The following is a 15,851-nucleotide window of genomic DNA, read 5'->3' as shown; positions in this document are numbered from 1 at the left end:
TGCTTCTGATCTTGTTCCTTTCTCTGTACATCTCTCCAGGATTCTCTGGGAGTCCTACCACCACCACCACCAGGTGCTGATCCCTTTTCCAGAGTGGCCTTGGATGACACCTGATCTTTATGACCCAGACCTGGGTAGTGGTCCCCTGTTCCAGTCCTCTGTATGAAGGGCTCCTGGATGGGTCCAGAAACTCCTCTTGGCCTGGTCACTCTCTCTAAACCCTGCAATACACTGTTCACAGTGTACTTTTAGATAAAACTCATCCTCAATCTCTCTGTCTTCCTATGCCAATCTGAGCTGAACAAATAACTCCCTGTTACTTTCTCTGGATTTCAACAAGTTCCAGTCTGATACCTTTACTAGATCTATTTGGAGGTGAGATTTGGGGGCACTAGTTGGGTAGGGAACTTCCTCTTCTGCTTCCTACTAATATACCATCTTGTCTCTGTTTCCTCTGATAGCAACTGTCTATCCACTGTGACATGCTGCCTTTCATTCTATAATCTACTTTTATAGGAAAATAGAGGTTAAGTTAGAAAAAAGAACTACAAACAGGTAAGTCATTTCAACAACCTGGTACAACTATAAAGGCCAGCTTGGTCTGACTTAGATTTTATTAACAAATCCTTCTTTGCTAGTGTGCAGGTCCATAAGTTTAGTCTGTTTTGTGCCAAATTCTTCTTTCTCTGAGCTTCCATTTACCCCTTAGGGCACCTCAGGAATAATTTCAATCTCATTGACAGCTGACATTCCCAAAATGTTTTATAACGTATATCTCATGATCAAGTAATCAGAGGAGGTGCTCTTACTAGAAATCAAAGCATTTCATTGATATGTTCCATGTCATAGAGACAAAATTAGAACCCATGACTGAGCTCCCAGTAGAGGTGTGCTCATCCAAAAGTAAAGGGAGTGCTTTGAAATCATTAGTGTCTTGATTTATTTATTTTAAGTATTGAGAACCTGAATACACAAAAAGGAGTATTTCCATGCATATAAAAGAAAATAAAAAAGAATTCTTTTAAAAAATTTTCATTTATTTTATTTTTAAAAATTTCCTCCCAGCTATATGAAAATGCAAGTTTCAAAATTTACTTCTAAAACCTCGAATTCCAGCTTCTCTCCCTTGCCCCATTCTACTTCCCTTATTAAGCAAACAAGCTACCTGGTGTAGGTTAAAAATGTGTTGCCATGGGGGCAGCTAGGTGGCGCAGTGGACAGAGCACTGGCCCTGGAGTTAGGATTACCTGAGTTCAAATCTGACCTCAGACACTTAATAATTACCTAGCTGTGTGGCCTTGGGCAAGCCACTTAACCCCATTTGCCCTGCAAAAACCAAAGAAAAAAAAGTTTTGCCATGAAAAATATTGCTATAATAGTCATGTTGAAAAGGTAAACATATCTCCCCAACCAGAAAAAAAGAAACCTCAAAAATATTAAAATGAGTAAAAAAATATGCTTCAATCTGTATTCAGACACAATCAGCTCCATCTTTAGGGTGGATAGCATTCTTTATCATGTCCTTCAGAGAAAATGCTTAAACAATTTTCTCCACAGTTGCTAGCTGTATTTCCCTCAATCCTATTCTTCCCACCCCCCCATTTATTTTATTTTCTCTTTCCTCTCCCCCTTTCCTCTCCTCCTTACGAGTGTATTTCATCTGGCTACCCTCTCCCACAATCTTCCCTCTTTTCTTTCACCTTCAACTCACCTGCTTCCCATCCGTTTTCTCCCACCCATTTTCTCTCCTATTTTCCTCTAGGGAAAGATGGATTTCTATACACAACTAAGTGTGTATGGTATTCCCTCTGAGTCAATTTCGATGACAGTAAGGCTCACTCACTCCTCCTCACCTTCCCCCTTCCACTTCATTGCAAAAGCAAAAATAAAAATAATTCTTAATGAAATTATATATTTCCATTACTTGATTTTTTTAAAAAGTACTTCATAAATTTGTACATTTGTGGCTTCAGGTTTCCCTATGTGTCTATCTTTCCTTCTAAACATCTTTCTGTTCTATGCATGCTTTCAACTGTTTCAATGGCCCTAATTCTTAGGCATCTATCTTTCCACTCTCCATTCCTAACACCTTTCCAGAAATAATAGAATAAAAGAGAAAAAAAACTGTATATTAGTTAAATAAAATTATTTAAGTGAAATGAATTTACACTGTGGCCATGTCCAGACTTACCTATAATCTGTATGTATACTTATATCTGCACATTTATCTTTCATTCCATCTGTCTGGCAGGAGCTGGCATCACAGATCATTGACCCAAAAGCATTTCTTGACAATCATAACTGAAATCAGACTCAGAATAACAGTCCTATAAGGACTTTTAATCACTACTTCCAATAATCAGAACTTCAAGTAAGTTCAGCTCAATAGCAAGAGAATAATAGAAAAGTTGCAATTTATTATTATTATTTTTGCTTTTGCTTTGCTTTAAGATGCTTAATAACAAACAATATAACTTGTAAGTACAATAATTCCAAATAGTTTATAGCTATTCTATGAAATACCTTCTATAGTAAAATGTATTTACTTATTTATCATTCTCAAATAGACATAAATATAGATTATTATGCCCTTAATCACTTTAAACAATAATAATATTTTTAGATGATTCTTAAGCATTTTTCATGTTCTAATTTAAAATTAAACAACCAAACAAAAAATATCATATTTCCAGTTGGGGTGACACAAGTTAGTTCAAAAACTATTATACTTCACTAACATAACTGAAATGTTATTTCTTAGAATGTAAAGAAAAGAATAAAAGAGTTTTTTAACTTTAATCTCACATCTTAATAGATTTATTACCTCTGTCCAATTATACTTATATTCTGAAAGGATGAAATACTTCAGGAACTGAATGTTATCTTACACATCGATATGACAGCAGATTTACAACAAAATTGCAAGATTATAGCTAAGCTACATGGTCACTGCCAGTTTCTTTGAAAGCAACCATTTAAGAATGGTCAAAGGATACAGCTAACCTAAGAATGAAGCTCAAGAAAAAATCTCATTAATTATAGCAGTTTGGACATTATTGCTATCAACATCAAATAATTATTGCAATAAATTGTCTTACAGATAAAAATTTAATAGATCTTCTACAAATCACAGAAAAGACTTTACGTAAACTTGTTCTAAACTTAAACATTTTGCCTAAAAATATTTCCCCTTTCTTTAACTTCTAAAATGGCTGATATCCCTTTCTTATTCAGCTGTAGATTTTTTCTTTTTTTTAATTTCTTTTTTTATTTAATATTTATTCTCATTTTGTACAATTAATGTTATTTTTACATTAGTAAAATATTCTTGTTTAAGAGTAAATGAGAGACCCCCTCCCCCCATAAATATAGACTTGCTTCAGTGATAAAGTAAAGGGGAGAGAAAAAAATTAAAATAAAAAAAATAATAGTAATAATTGTAGGTATGGCCAGGTGGTGCAACGGACGGAGCACCAGCCCTGGAGCCATGAACACTCGAGCCCACATCTGGCCCGGTACACCCAACAATCACCCAGCCATTTGATATACAAGCCACCGGAACCCCACTGCCCTGCAAAAACCAAAGAAAACAAGAAAAAAAAAAAGACCCAAAATAAAATAAAATAGTAATAATAGTAGGCATGGCTGGGTGATGAACAGAGCATTGGTCCTTCAGCCAGGAGCACCCAGGTCCAAATCCAGCCTCAGACACCCAAGGATCACCCTGCTATGTGGCCCCAGGCAGGCCACCCAGCCCCATTTGCCCTGCACCCCCCCAAAAATAATAATAATAATAAAAAATGTGCTTGAGTCTTTGTTCCAATACCAACAACTCTGTCATGGGTGGATCACATTCTTTATGATAAGTCCATCACAAAAGTTACTTCCATATTTTTCCACTGTTGCCATTGCTGATCGCAACTCACTCCTTTGGTATTTCTCCACTACCATGTACTATATTTTCCTCTCTCCTTTGACTCTGACTCTGCTGTAGGGTAGCTGAGTGGCACAGCAGAGAGATCCCTGGCCCTGGGGCCAAGAAGCCCTGAGCCTCCATACCACCCCTTAGGCCGGGAATCCACCTGGCCCTGTGGCCCAAGCAAGCCCTCCAATCCCAGCCCCTTGCAAGAAGTAAAAAAGAAAATGTGTTATGTCTGACCACTCTCCCCCCATGGTCCATCCTCTCCTCCTTTATTCACATCCCCACCCCTTCCCCCTGCTTCCCCCTCCTTCTTACTCCAGATGTCTATACCCCATTGAGTATATATGCTGTTTCTTCTAACCACCTCTGATGAGAGTGGTTTCCCTCATTCCCCCTTGCCTTCCCCCCTTCCATATCATTGCAATAGCTCATTATAATACAGAAAAATCTTATTATATGAAATATCTTGGCCTATTCCCCCCTCTCCTTTTTCTTTCTCTCATTCCATTTCCCTTTTTTTCTATTGACTCCATTTTTACACCATATTTTATCTTCGAATTCAGCTTTCCCCTGTGCTTCAACTATAAAAGCTCCCTCTACCTGCTCTATTAACTGAGAAGGTTCATATGAGTATTATCAGTGTCATTTTTCAATGCAGGAATACATGCAGTTCATCATCATTAAGTCCCTCATACTTTCCCCTTCTCCTCCAATCTCCATGCTTCACCCGAGTCCTGTATCTGAAGATCAAACCTTCTGTTCAGCTCTGGCCATTCCAAAAGGAACATTTGAAATTCCCCTGGTTCATTGAAAATCCATCTTTTTCCCTGGAAGAGGACATTCAGCCTTGCTGGGTAGTTCATTCTTGGATGCATTCTAAGCTCTCTTGCCTTCTGGTATATTGTATTCCAAGCCCTACGAGCTTCCAATGTAGTTGCTGCTAAGTCCTGTGTGATCCTGACTGCAGCTCCACGATATGTGAACTGTGTGGCTGCTTGTAATATTTTCTCTTTGACTTGGGAGTTCTGGAACTTGGCTATAATATTCCTGGGGGTTGGTTTTGTGGGATCTCTTTCTCTGGGGGATTGGTGGATTCTCTCCATTTCTATTTTGCCCTCTGCTTCTAGGATATCAAGGCAATTTTCCTGTAGTAATTCTTTGAAAATGATGTCAAGGCTCTTTTCCTGATCATGACTTTCAGGTATTCCAATAATTTTTAAATTATCTTTCCTAAGTCCGTTTTTCATATCAGTTGTGTTTTCAATGAGATATTTCACATTTTCTTTTAATTTTTCATTTTTTGGTTTTGAAGTATTGATTCCTGATTTCTGGCAAATTCATCAATCTCCCTGAATTCTATTCTTTGTCTGAAGGTTTTGTTCTCCTCAGAGAGTTTTCTTATCTCTTTTTCCATCTGGCCCATTCTGCTTTTTAAAGCTTTCTTCTCCTCCATAACTTTTTGAACTGTTTATCCATTTGACCTAAGCTGGTTTTTAGCATGCTATTTTCTTCAGCATTTTTTGGATTTCCTTGACTAGGCTGCTGACTTCATTTTCATGTTTTTCCTGCATCTCTCTCATTTCTTTTCCCAGTTTTTCTTCTAACTCCCTCATTTGATTTTGAAAGTCTTTTTTGAGCTCTGTCATAGCCTGAGCCCAATTTCTGTTTTTCTTGGAGTCTTTAGATGCAGGAGCTTGTGCTTCCTCATCTTCAGACTGAGTATTTTGATCCTTCTTGGGCTCATTTGCAAAATATTTCTCAATTGTGTTCCTCTTTATTCTCTGCTTGCTCATTTTTCCCAGCCTGCGCCTGTTTTGGGTGTGCTTCCTGATCTTTTGGGACACTCCCACAAGGGTCTCAGTGTGTGAGGCTCTGTACTCCCTCCTGGTCTGTGAATGACCATATGCGCCTCGCTCTGCCACGGGGCTGAGGTGGGGGGGAGTCCTGCTGCTCTTCCTGGGGGGCCTAAACTGCGATCAGGATCTGAATGTGGTCAGAACCCCAGAGTCCTGTTCCAGAGGCAGAGGACAGAGCTCTGCAGTCTCTCTTCACTCCTCTCCCTCAGCTCAATGGGCTCATGCCCTGGGGCTCCTGCTTACCAGCTCTGCCTGCTTCTGTTCCTGGTTCTGGGCTGCCGAAAGACCAAGTTGCTTGATGTGTGCCCTGAGGGCTGGGCTCCATGTGCTTGCTGCGGCAGAGGTCCCCCGCTGTTCCCCCACTTTGTGCCCGGTGCTCCCCAGGGTGCAGCTCAGGAGACTTCACCTGCTGCTGTGAGCCACGGCTCTCAGCGCCCTGGGGCTGCCTCCGGGAGGCTGAAGTTCTTTCGCTCTGGTGGGCCACCCCTCTGGTGGGCCACCCCTCCGACCCTGGGGAGCAGAGCCTTTCTGCACTTTTCCAGGTTACCTTGAGTAGGAGAACTGCCTCATTGGGTCCCTCTGTGGGTTCTGTCTCTGGAAAGTTCAGTTAGAGTCCTTAGCTTATGAGTTTTATCAGAGAGCGCCTCTTGTCCTCAGCTGTAGATTTAAATATCTTAAATAAATCTCAAAAGTTTTAAAATTAAACTTAATTCCTAATTACCACAAAGGTTTTAAGTTCCATCTTCCTTTAATCAAAGATTTTTACAATTGTGAGAAGTCTGAGTTTTTCCTGAAAGCCAAAAAGAACAGTCCTTATTACAATAACAATGTCTAACTGACCTTTAAAATTTACTCAATATATTTTTCTTTATCTGTAAATATGTCACTAGAAATAATACCACATAGATAGTTAACTTAAATCCTTAGAATAAATAGTGTTGTTTAATTGCTGTAAACTAATTGCTGTAAACTTCCAAGTTAACATATGTCTATTCTTAGATGAAGCAAACTTGAAAATTACACTCCATTTTATACAAGGATTTCCATAGAAATTCCACAACAAAGAAAACTCTTGCACAGGGCTCATACAAGATTTTGTTTTAATATCCTGTGTAACTATTTGATCAAAACAATTGATGAAGAAAACAATCAACAAGGAGTTAAACTGATGAGTTAATTATCTTTGTGCCCTGTTTCCCAATTAAGGCACTTGGTCATAATGAGCTAGTCCTGTGAAGAATCCTACTCTATATAAGTTGGTTCTCACTTCATCCCCAAAGAGAGTTCCAAAAGGAAACTTAGCCCACTCCTTTGAAAGCCTTTGAAGGAAATAAATGATGCTTATTTATCTCTGGGGTCATTGTCTCATGAATTCTTCGCTCTGCCCAACCTTTACTTCATCACAATAACTTCAAATGCCTCAGTTAACAATAACATAATTTTCATAAATAATAGCCAAATAACTTTAGCTTAATTTTCTTTCAATATTGGCAAAACCTGGAAGTTTATTATTTCTTAAAGTGCAATATTTTAGGATATTATAGCACATGGTCAGCAGTGTTAAAATTATGATTTTCATATTAATCAGTATAATATACATAATGAATTTACTTATTTCTAGATATTCTTTTTCATAGGCTGACTCTGACCCATTGCCCCCTTCACTTGGATTTTGTGTTAAGTGAAGAGAATCAACCTGCACCCAAGTGGTCTTTATACTCAACATCCCAAAATGATTGCTTTATTGTTTTTATGTGATCTATCTTTCCACTCATGATTCATTTATATATTCCTTTTCTTAATTTAACAGCAAAATTGAAGCAATCCCAATCCACAAATCTGTTTACAATTATAATCTCCCAGCATCTAGATTGTGTGAGAAATTACCTTTTGTTACTCTTGTTTTCCAAATTTCATTACATAATAAAATATAGGAGTATAACAATACTATAAACAATATTATATATTTAAAACATGAAACATTCATTATCAAACATATGATCTTAATATAGTTAAATGCACTTCCAGATTGCCTTAACAGAAACTTGTCTCAAGAGCATTGGCACTGAAAGTTGTTCACATAAAAATCCCATGTAAAATTATGAAGTAATTACATCTAATTAAAGAAAATATAAAAAAGTTAAAATTCATATAGTATTTGCTTAGTGTCAGGCATAAGTTGTCACCCTCAGTATGACACAGGGGAATAGGTTTTATTATCCCCTTATAGAACAATAAACTGAGGTAGAACTTTCTTGAGATCATATAACTAATAAATTTCTTAATACCAAGTACCAAATGCCATATGACTCTCTTTTTATTTCCTTCAGGCCTGAATTTTGCCCTAAATCAAACCAAATTCAGATTTTCAATAACTGATAGTAACACTTTGATTTTATCCTCAAAGATCTGGGATCTTCTGGCTTTACCTTTGAAACAACAGATAAGGAGCTAATTTAATCATTCCAGCCTTCCTTATTCCCACCCTCCTTAAGATTTTAAACTGTAAATACTAGGGAATACATGGTTTGGCCCTTGGCAGGGTGGTATCTGTACCTGGAAGGGAGTGAGGAGGGGGATAGGGGTAAGTAGTGGCATTAGCAGCTGAGATGGAGAGTTCAGGGGAGGGGAGGCAATAGCAGCAGGGCAGTGGTGAAGCAAAGAGTGGGGGATAGGGAACTGAGACTAGCTTTAGGGAGAAAAGAAAGAAGAAAAGAAAACTTCTACAAAACAGATAACTTAGATGTCTATAATTTTAATTCTCCCCCCCCTTTTTAGAAATCAATCCAATTTAGACAGGTCAATAGAAATCCAATAGGAGTTATAATATTGGGCCATCTTTTAGTTGTACCCATGCTGGTAATATTGACCTTAAACCCATGTCCAATTCAGGGTACCCTCAAAGAAGACCCTATAGGATTCTTAGTCCTCAGAGAAAGCTTAGAGAAATATGGTCTTGGTTTGAGGTTATTAGAGCAAGTGGTTGGAGGGGGCAGCAGATACCCCTTTTTCAAAACTGTTATGCCAATTTCTCTAGTCTAATCTGAGCTTCAGGGCACCATTAATAAGGAATTATGTGAGTTTGACCTTAAAAATAATAATCACATTAAATATGCACTGCCTCCAGAGTTTGGACTAAAGAAAGAGAAAAATATAATTAAGTTAAGATACATGTTTATTAATGTTTCCCTAAGTCTGATGATTAATCAGGCATGTGTGTGTATGTGGGGGAATTTGACTAGAAAACCAGACCCCCAAAATGGAATCTTGGAACTGAATTCTTGTAAATTCCATTATCAGAAGACAGGATCTGAAAAGTTATTTTCTGGCTTTGCTCACCAAGATAAGTGGCCCTTAACTTAGGTTGGGGTATCAGACACATCTACTATGAGGTATGTCAAGGAGGATGTGCCAGGAAGGATGGCTCCTTCCAAACCTAAGACCCTTGTGTCTGCAGGAAAGCAATGTGAATCTTTCCCCTCCAGCATATTGACATACCCAGTAATGAAATGGGATTTATTAGGGGTCAACAATATCTATTTAGAGATGGGATTTTTTGGAGGGCAATGGGGAGAGAACTCATTCTTCTCCTTCCCACTCCTCCACCATCTTGGCTCTGCCTCCTCAGATGGCAGCTCTCTAACCATTATGTCAGTTGCCTTTTATTCCATTATCTCCTTTAATATAGGCAAATATAGGTAAAATAGGGATAAAACCTACACACAGGTCAGCCATTTCAACTACCTGCTACAATTATAGAGGCCAACTTGGTCTGATTTATATCAGTTTTATGTACAAATCCTTCTATACCACTGGCCAGATCCATGAACTTGTTCTTTTTTGGGTCAAAGTCTTTTTCCTTTGAGCTTTCATTTATCCCTTTGGCCACCTCAGAAATCAGTTTCAATCTCATTGGTTGCTGATATTCTAAAAATGTTTCATTATATTTATTTCATAATAATGTAATAAGGGATTTTTAAATTAATTTTTATTTTTTCCCCTTGTACCAACTTCAGTACTTATATATATATATATATATATATATATATATATATATATATATATACACTTTTTATATTATAGCATGTTGAATCCCCAATCAAGCTAACTATATCCCAAACTCCACTAAACAATGTATTTTTGCTCTTTAAAGAAAAAAAAAACCTACAACAACAACCACACAAGTACTGGAACTCTCCCCCTTCACCCTCCATACACATCTCCCCCTTCTTTCTTATTTGCGGTTTTTTTTTTTTGGAAACAGAGTTATTTAAATGCAAAACTTAGATCTTTAGGTCTTAATAGGACCATTGAATTTTTCTGGACTCAAAGGAATACCACTCATTTTAGGGTTTTAGCTATGTAATTCTTTGAGGAATATCATTTGAAAAAGGAAAATTTATAAATTGGTGGAGGCAGAGACATAGATTTTTTCCTAATTTAAAAATGATTCAAAAGCATAATAAAATATTCCATATTCTAGATTCAAAATCTGGCTTTGGAGATTGCACACCTTTTTCTTGGTGGGATTGGAGGGCCCCAGATATTCACTGGGGGGGGTTATGATCAAACTATTTGTCTCAAATAAAGTTGTTTCAAATATAGTGTCAACTAGTGAACAAATAAAACAGAACACTCATTCAATAGGTAACTTACATAATGATCACACATGATGGGGATCATCTTCAGTCCTCCCAATCTATATTTTACCACTGTACTCAGATAATTCTAAAGGAGAAAATAAGTCTGTGACTTTGCACAGTCCTCCATCACTTAAATCCAATTGACTTGCAAGTTATAGCATTATTTTCCTGATATTATGGTCCTCTTTGAGAATGAAGGACATATAAAAGTATAATGCTATATTACCTTTCTGATATCTTAAAAATGAAAGTATCTAAATTAATATGGAGAGTTACTACTACTGCTGTAGGCCACCAAGAATCATGTCTACCCATTAAATTCCCATCTGTGTTTCATAGTAATAACTTGTGACTTTAATCAAGTAACAAGTTCTCAGAACTTCAGTTTCTTTACATTCAAAATGGGACTATATTTAATGCTCCTACTACTTAAATGAGAATTGCTGCTGTTGAGTTATTTCAATTGTGTCTTACTCTTTGTGAGCCCATTTGGAGTTTTCTTCTCTTTCTTTTTTTTTTAAATGGTTTAACTCTAAAAAATTTTTTTCATTCATTTTTTGTAAGATTTTAAGCTTCACATTTTTCTTCTTCCCTCTCTTCTTTCCTCCCTCCCAAAGACAGCAAGTAGATCTAATTTAGGTTATACATGTACAATTATGTCAAATGTATTTCCATTTTAATCATATGGTAAAAGAAGAATCAGAAACCAAAGGGGGAAAAACCATGCGAAAGAAAAAAGAAAAGCAAATTAAAAATCAGAAAGTAGTATGCTTTGATCTTCATTCAGACGCTATAGTTTTTCCTCTGGATGTAGATAGCTCCATCCCAAGTTTTGGGGAATTGTCTTTGGTCACTGAATCAATGAGAAGAGCTAAAGCTATCAGCTGTTCATCACATTATGTTGCTGTTTCTGTGCACATTTTTCTCCTTATTCTGCTCACTTAGCATCAGTTCTTGTAAGTCTTTACAGTTTTTTTCTGAAATCTGCCTGCTTATGATATTCTTACAGAATAGTATTTCACCACATTTTTAGACCACAACTTGTTCAAATCCTTTCCAATTAATGAGTATCCCTCAGTTTCCAACTCTTACCACCACAAAAAGAATTGCTATAAATATTTTTTAACATGTGAATCCTTTCCCTTTTTTTATGATCTCTTTGGGATGCAATCCTAGTAGATGTATTGCTGGATCAAAAAGTATGTAGTTTTATGGCCCTTTGGACATAGTTCCAAATTGCTCTCCAGAATGTTTAGATCAATTTGCAACTCTACCAGTGCATTTGTATCTCAGTTTTCCCACTTCCTGAAATGTATGACTTGGTACTTCAGAGATATTTTAATTTACATTTCTCTTATCAATAGAAATTTATTTTATTTTATTTTCAATTATATGTAAAGGTAACTTTCAATATTCATCATTTGCAAGCTTATAAGTTCCACATTTTTCTCATACCCTTTTTTCTATTCGCCATATCCATGTCAGTGAACAATCTGAGTCATATATGTACAAAGTGATCAATGGCGATTTAGAACATTTTTTCATATGACTATAGATATCTTTATTTCTTCCTCTGAAAATTGCCTATTCATATCCTTTGACAATTTATCAGTTGGGGAATGATATGTATTCTTATAGATTTGCCTCACTTGTCTATATATTTTAGAAATAAGTCTTTTATCAGAAATATTGGTTATAAAATTTGTTTCTAAGCTTTCTGCTTTCTTTCTTATTTTGGTTGCATTGGTGTTATTTGTCCTAAACTCTTAATTTAATATGGTCAAAATTATAGATTTTGCCCTTTATGATGTTCTCTATCTCTTGTTTGGTCATAAATTCTTCCCCAGAGGAGATGCTTTTATTGGAAAACAAAGTAGTTCCTTGATATTCTCAGTATATTGCACAGTAAATTAATGATAGACACAAGATTAGAACCAATGACTGGGTTCCCAGTAGAGGTGTGCTCATTCAAAAATATAGGGAGTGTTGTGAAATCAGACATTGGTATGTTTATTTTTTAAAAAAATATTCAGAATCTGAATACACAAAAGGAGTACTTTTATGAATGTAGAAGAATAAAAAGGAATTCTAAAGGAAATTGTGAATTTCTATTGCTAATCACTTGATTTTAAAAAAATTGATAAATTCTATATGTGGCTGCAAGTTGTCCTACTTGTCTATCTTTTCTTAGAAATATATTTCTGTTCCCTTCTGTCCATGTTATAAATTGTTTGAAAGGCCCTTTATCTTAGACATGACTAATGTTGTCCTCCATCCCTGATACTTCTCACCAAATAAAAAGTGGAATAAATGAAAAAAAATTGCATTATAAATATATATAGTTTAGTAAAATGAATTCACACAGTGGTTGAGTCCAGACATGTCTATATCTATATCAAAATCTTTATCTGCATCTATATCTTTCTTGCTATGGTGTATCTTCATTTTCTGACAGGAAGTGGATAACATGCGAGGACCTCTATGAGTTTGACTTTGAAAATAATAGCTATGTTAAATATATATTAACCTTCAAAGTTTGTTCTATTAAAGGACAAATGTTAACTTCCAGAGTTTGTCCTCAAGAGAGAGAAAAATCAAATTAGATTAACATGCACATTTTTTAAAATTTCTCTAAGCTCACTGATTATGCAGGCATGCATGGGGGGGCCTGGCTAGAGGATGAGACCTACAAAAATACAACCCCGAGAAGTGTTTTTTGGTACAATTTCACTATCAGAAGACAGGATCTGAAAAGTCACCTTCCTAACCTGTCCATCAAGAAAGGGAGTGGACCTCAACTTGGAATGGGGCTGGATATCAGACACATCTCCTAGGAGGTATGTCCAGGAGAACATGCCAGTAGGGAAGGTTTCTCTCATTCCCTGGATCTTTGTGCCTTATCAGTTAGGCTAAGAGTTCCATAAATGTTAATCTTCCTCCTCCAGTATGTTAGCACACCCAAGTTACCCTTCATACAAAAGATGTAATATTAGAGGTCAACACATGCTTCAACATAGTTCCCCTGCACATGTGGACATCAGGGTGTCACAGCACTGGAAAGGACAAGAATATTCCTGCTACAGAAACCCTAGCATCAAGGCTAGGTCCAAATCCCATCTACAAAGGGGCTAGGGGGTTTGACTCAAATCTGTAACCAATTAGTTTTGATGAAATGAGATATTCAAAAAGAGGTTTAACCAGCCTTAGCACCCAACATATTTAACTTGTGTTGACTGTTGACCACTGAAGGATAGGATTTACTGTTAGAAGGGATCTTTGTGAAAATAGGAACCTAGCTCTAGTACTGGAAGGACCTTGAGAACTGAGGAAACTGTGTCCCAGAAGAGGGAAATGACTGGCTTAAGGTCACTAATTTCTGTGGAAGCTATTGAAATTTCTCTCCCCAGACAGGGAGGTTTTGACCTTAAGGAAGAGCAAAAAACTAAATTATATTAAAAGCATATTCATTAACAGATTGCTAAGTCATGACCTCCAAATAGCCTGCAGAGAGGCTCCAGTTTGGGGCAGAAATATCTTGTTCAATGAGCATTCATTTTTGACTTAACTATCCCATCATATCAACTCTGGTGGTCCAACCACAGAAGGGTAACACTTTCTCTCCCTGCCCCTGCCATATGGTATGTGGAGGGGGCAAGGTAGTAAAGATACTAAAAGTATTCTTTGATGGCATTACAAAGTGAACTTTTGTTTTATTCTTAAAGGAGCTGTCTCTTAGAACTATTTTATGTTTTATTTAAGGAAATGGGGTTAAGTGACTTGCTCAAGATCACACAGTTAGGCAATTATTAAATATTTTAGGCCGGATTTGAACTCAGGTCTTCCTGACTCCAGGGCAGGTATTCTATCCACTATGCCACCAAGCTGCCCTTAAGAACCATTTTCAAGTGCTAAGTAACTGGCATCTTGATTGGACCTCCTCCACTCCTCTGTTGTGTAATTTAATTAATAAGAGGCTTATGAAATAGGGGAATTTCCTCATTTGTTATAGGAGTATAAGTTTTAAACTTATAGGGGGCGGAGCCAAGATGGTGACAAGAAGGGATCAAGTCTTAGGAGCTCTCTGATAAAACTCATCAGCTAAGGACTCTAACTAATCTTTCGAGAGGCAGAACCCACAAAGGGACCCAGAGAGGCAATTCTTCTACTCAAGGTAACCTGGAAAAGAGCAGAAAGGCTCTGCTCCCCGGGTCAGAGGGGCGGCTGGCTGGAGGGGTGGCCCACCAGAGCCAAAGAACTTCAGCCTCCCTGAGACAGCCCCAGGGCACTGGGAGCCGTGGCTCATAGAAGCAGGGGAGCTGCACCCCGGAGAGCACCAGCACAAAGTGGGGGAACAGTGGGGGACCTCTGCCAGAGTGAGCACATGGAGCCCAGCCCTCAGGGCACATAGCCAGCAGCTTGGTCTTTCCACAGCCCAGACCCGGACACAGAAGCAGGTAGAGCCTGTAAGCAGGAGCCCCCAGGGCATGAGCCCATTGAGCTGAGGGAGGGGAGTGAAGAGAGACTGCAGAGCTCTGTCCTCTGCCCCTGGAACAGGACGCTGGGACTCTGACCACATTCATATCCTGATTGCAGTCTAGGCCCCCCCATAGAACAACAGGGCCCCCCCCCACCTCGGCCCCGTGGCAGAGAGGGGCACTTATGGTCATTCACAGACCAGGAGGGAGTACAGAGCCTCACACACTGAGACCCTTGTGGGAGTGTCCCAAAAGATCAGGAAGCACCCCAAAACCAGGACCAGGCTGGGAAAATGAGCAAGCAGAGAAATAAGAGGAAGACTATTGAGAAATATTTTGCAAATGAGCCCAAGAAGGATCAAAATACTCAGTCTGAAGATGAGGAAGCACAAGCTCCAAGAAAAACAGAAATTGGGCTCAGGCTATGACAGAGCTCAAAAAAGACTTTGAAAATCAAATGAGGGAGTTGGAAAAAAACTGGGAAAAGAAAGGAGAGAGATGCAGGAAAAACATGAAAATGAAGTCAGCAGCTTAGTCAAGGAAATCCAAAAAAATGCTGAAGAAAATAGCATGCTAAAAACCAGCTTAGGTCAAATGGATAAAACAGTTCAAAAAGTTATTGAGGAGAAGAATGCTTTAAAAAGCAAAATTGGCCAGATGGAAAAAGAGATAAGAAAACTCTTTGAGGAGAACAAATCCTTCAGACAAAGAATAGAATTCAGGGAGACTGATGGATTTACCAGAAATCAGGAATCAATACTTCAAAAACCAAAAAAAAAATGAAAAATTAGAAGAAAATGTGAAATATCTCATTGAAAAAAACAACTGATATGGAAAACAAACTTAGGAAAGATAATTTAAAAATTATTGGAATACCTGAAAGTCATGATCAGGAAAAGAGCCTTGACATCATTTTCAAAGAATTACTACAGGAAAATTGCCCTGATATTCTAGA

This window comes from Macrotis lagotis, chromosome 1, assembly GCF_037893015.1.
Source record: "Macrotis lagotis isolate mMagLag1 chromosome 1, bilby.v1.9.chrom.fasta, whole genome shotgun sequence".
NCBI classification, from domain to species: Eukaryota; Metazoa; Chordata; class Mammalia; order Peramelemorphia; family Peramelidae; genus Macrotis; species Macrotis lagotis.
This window is presented reverse-complemented; position numbering follows the sequence as displayed.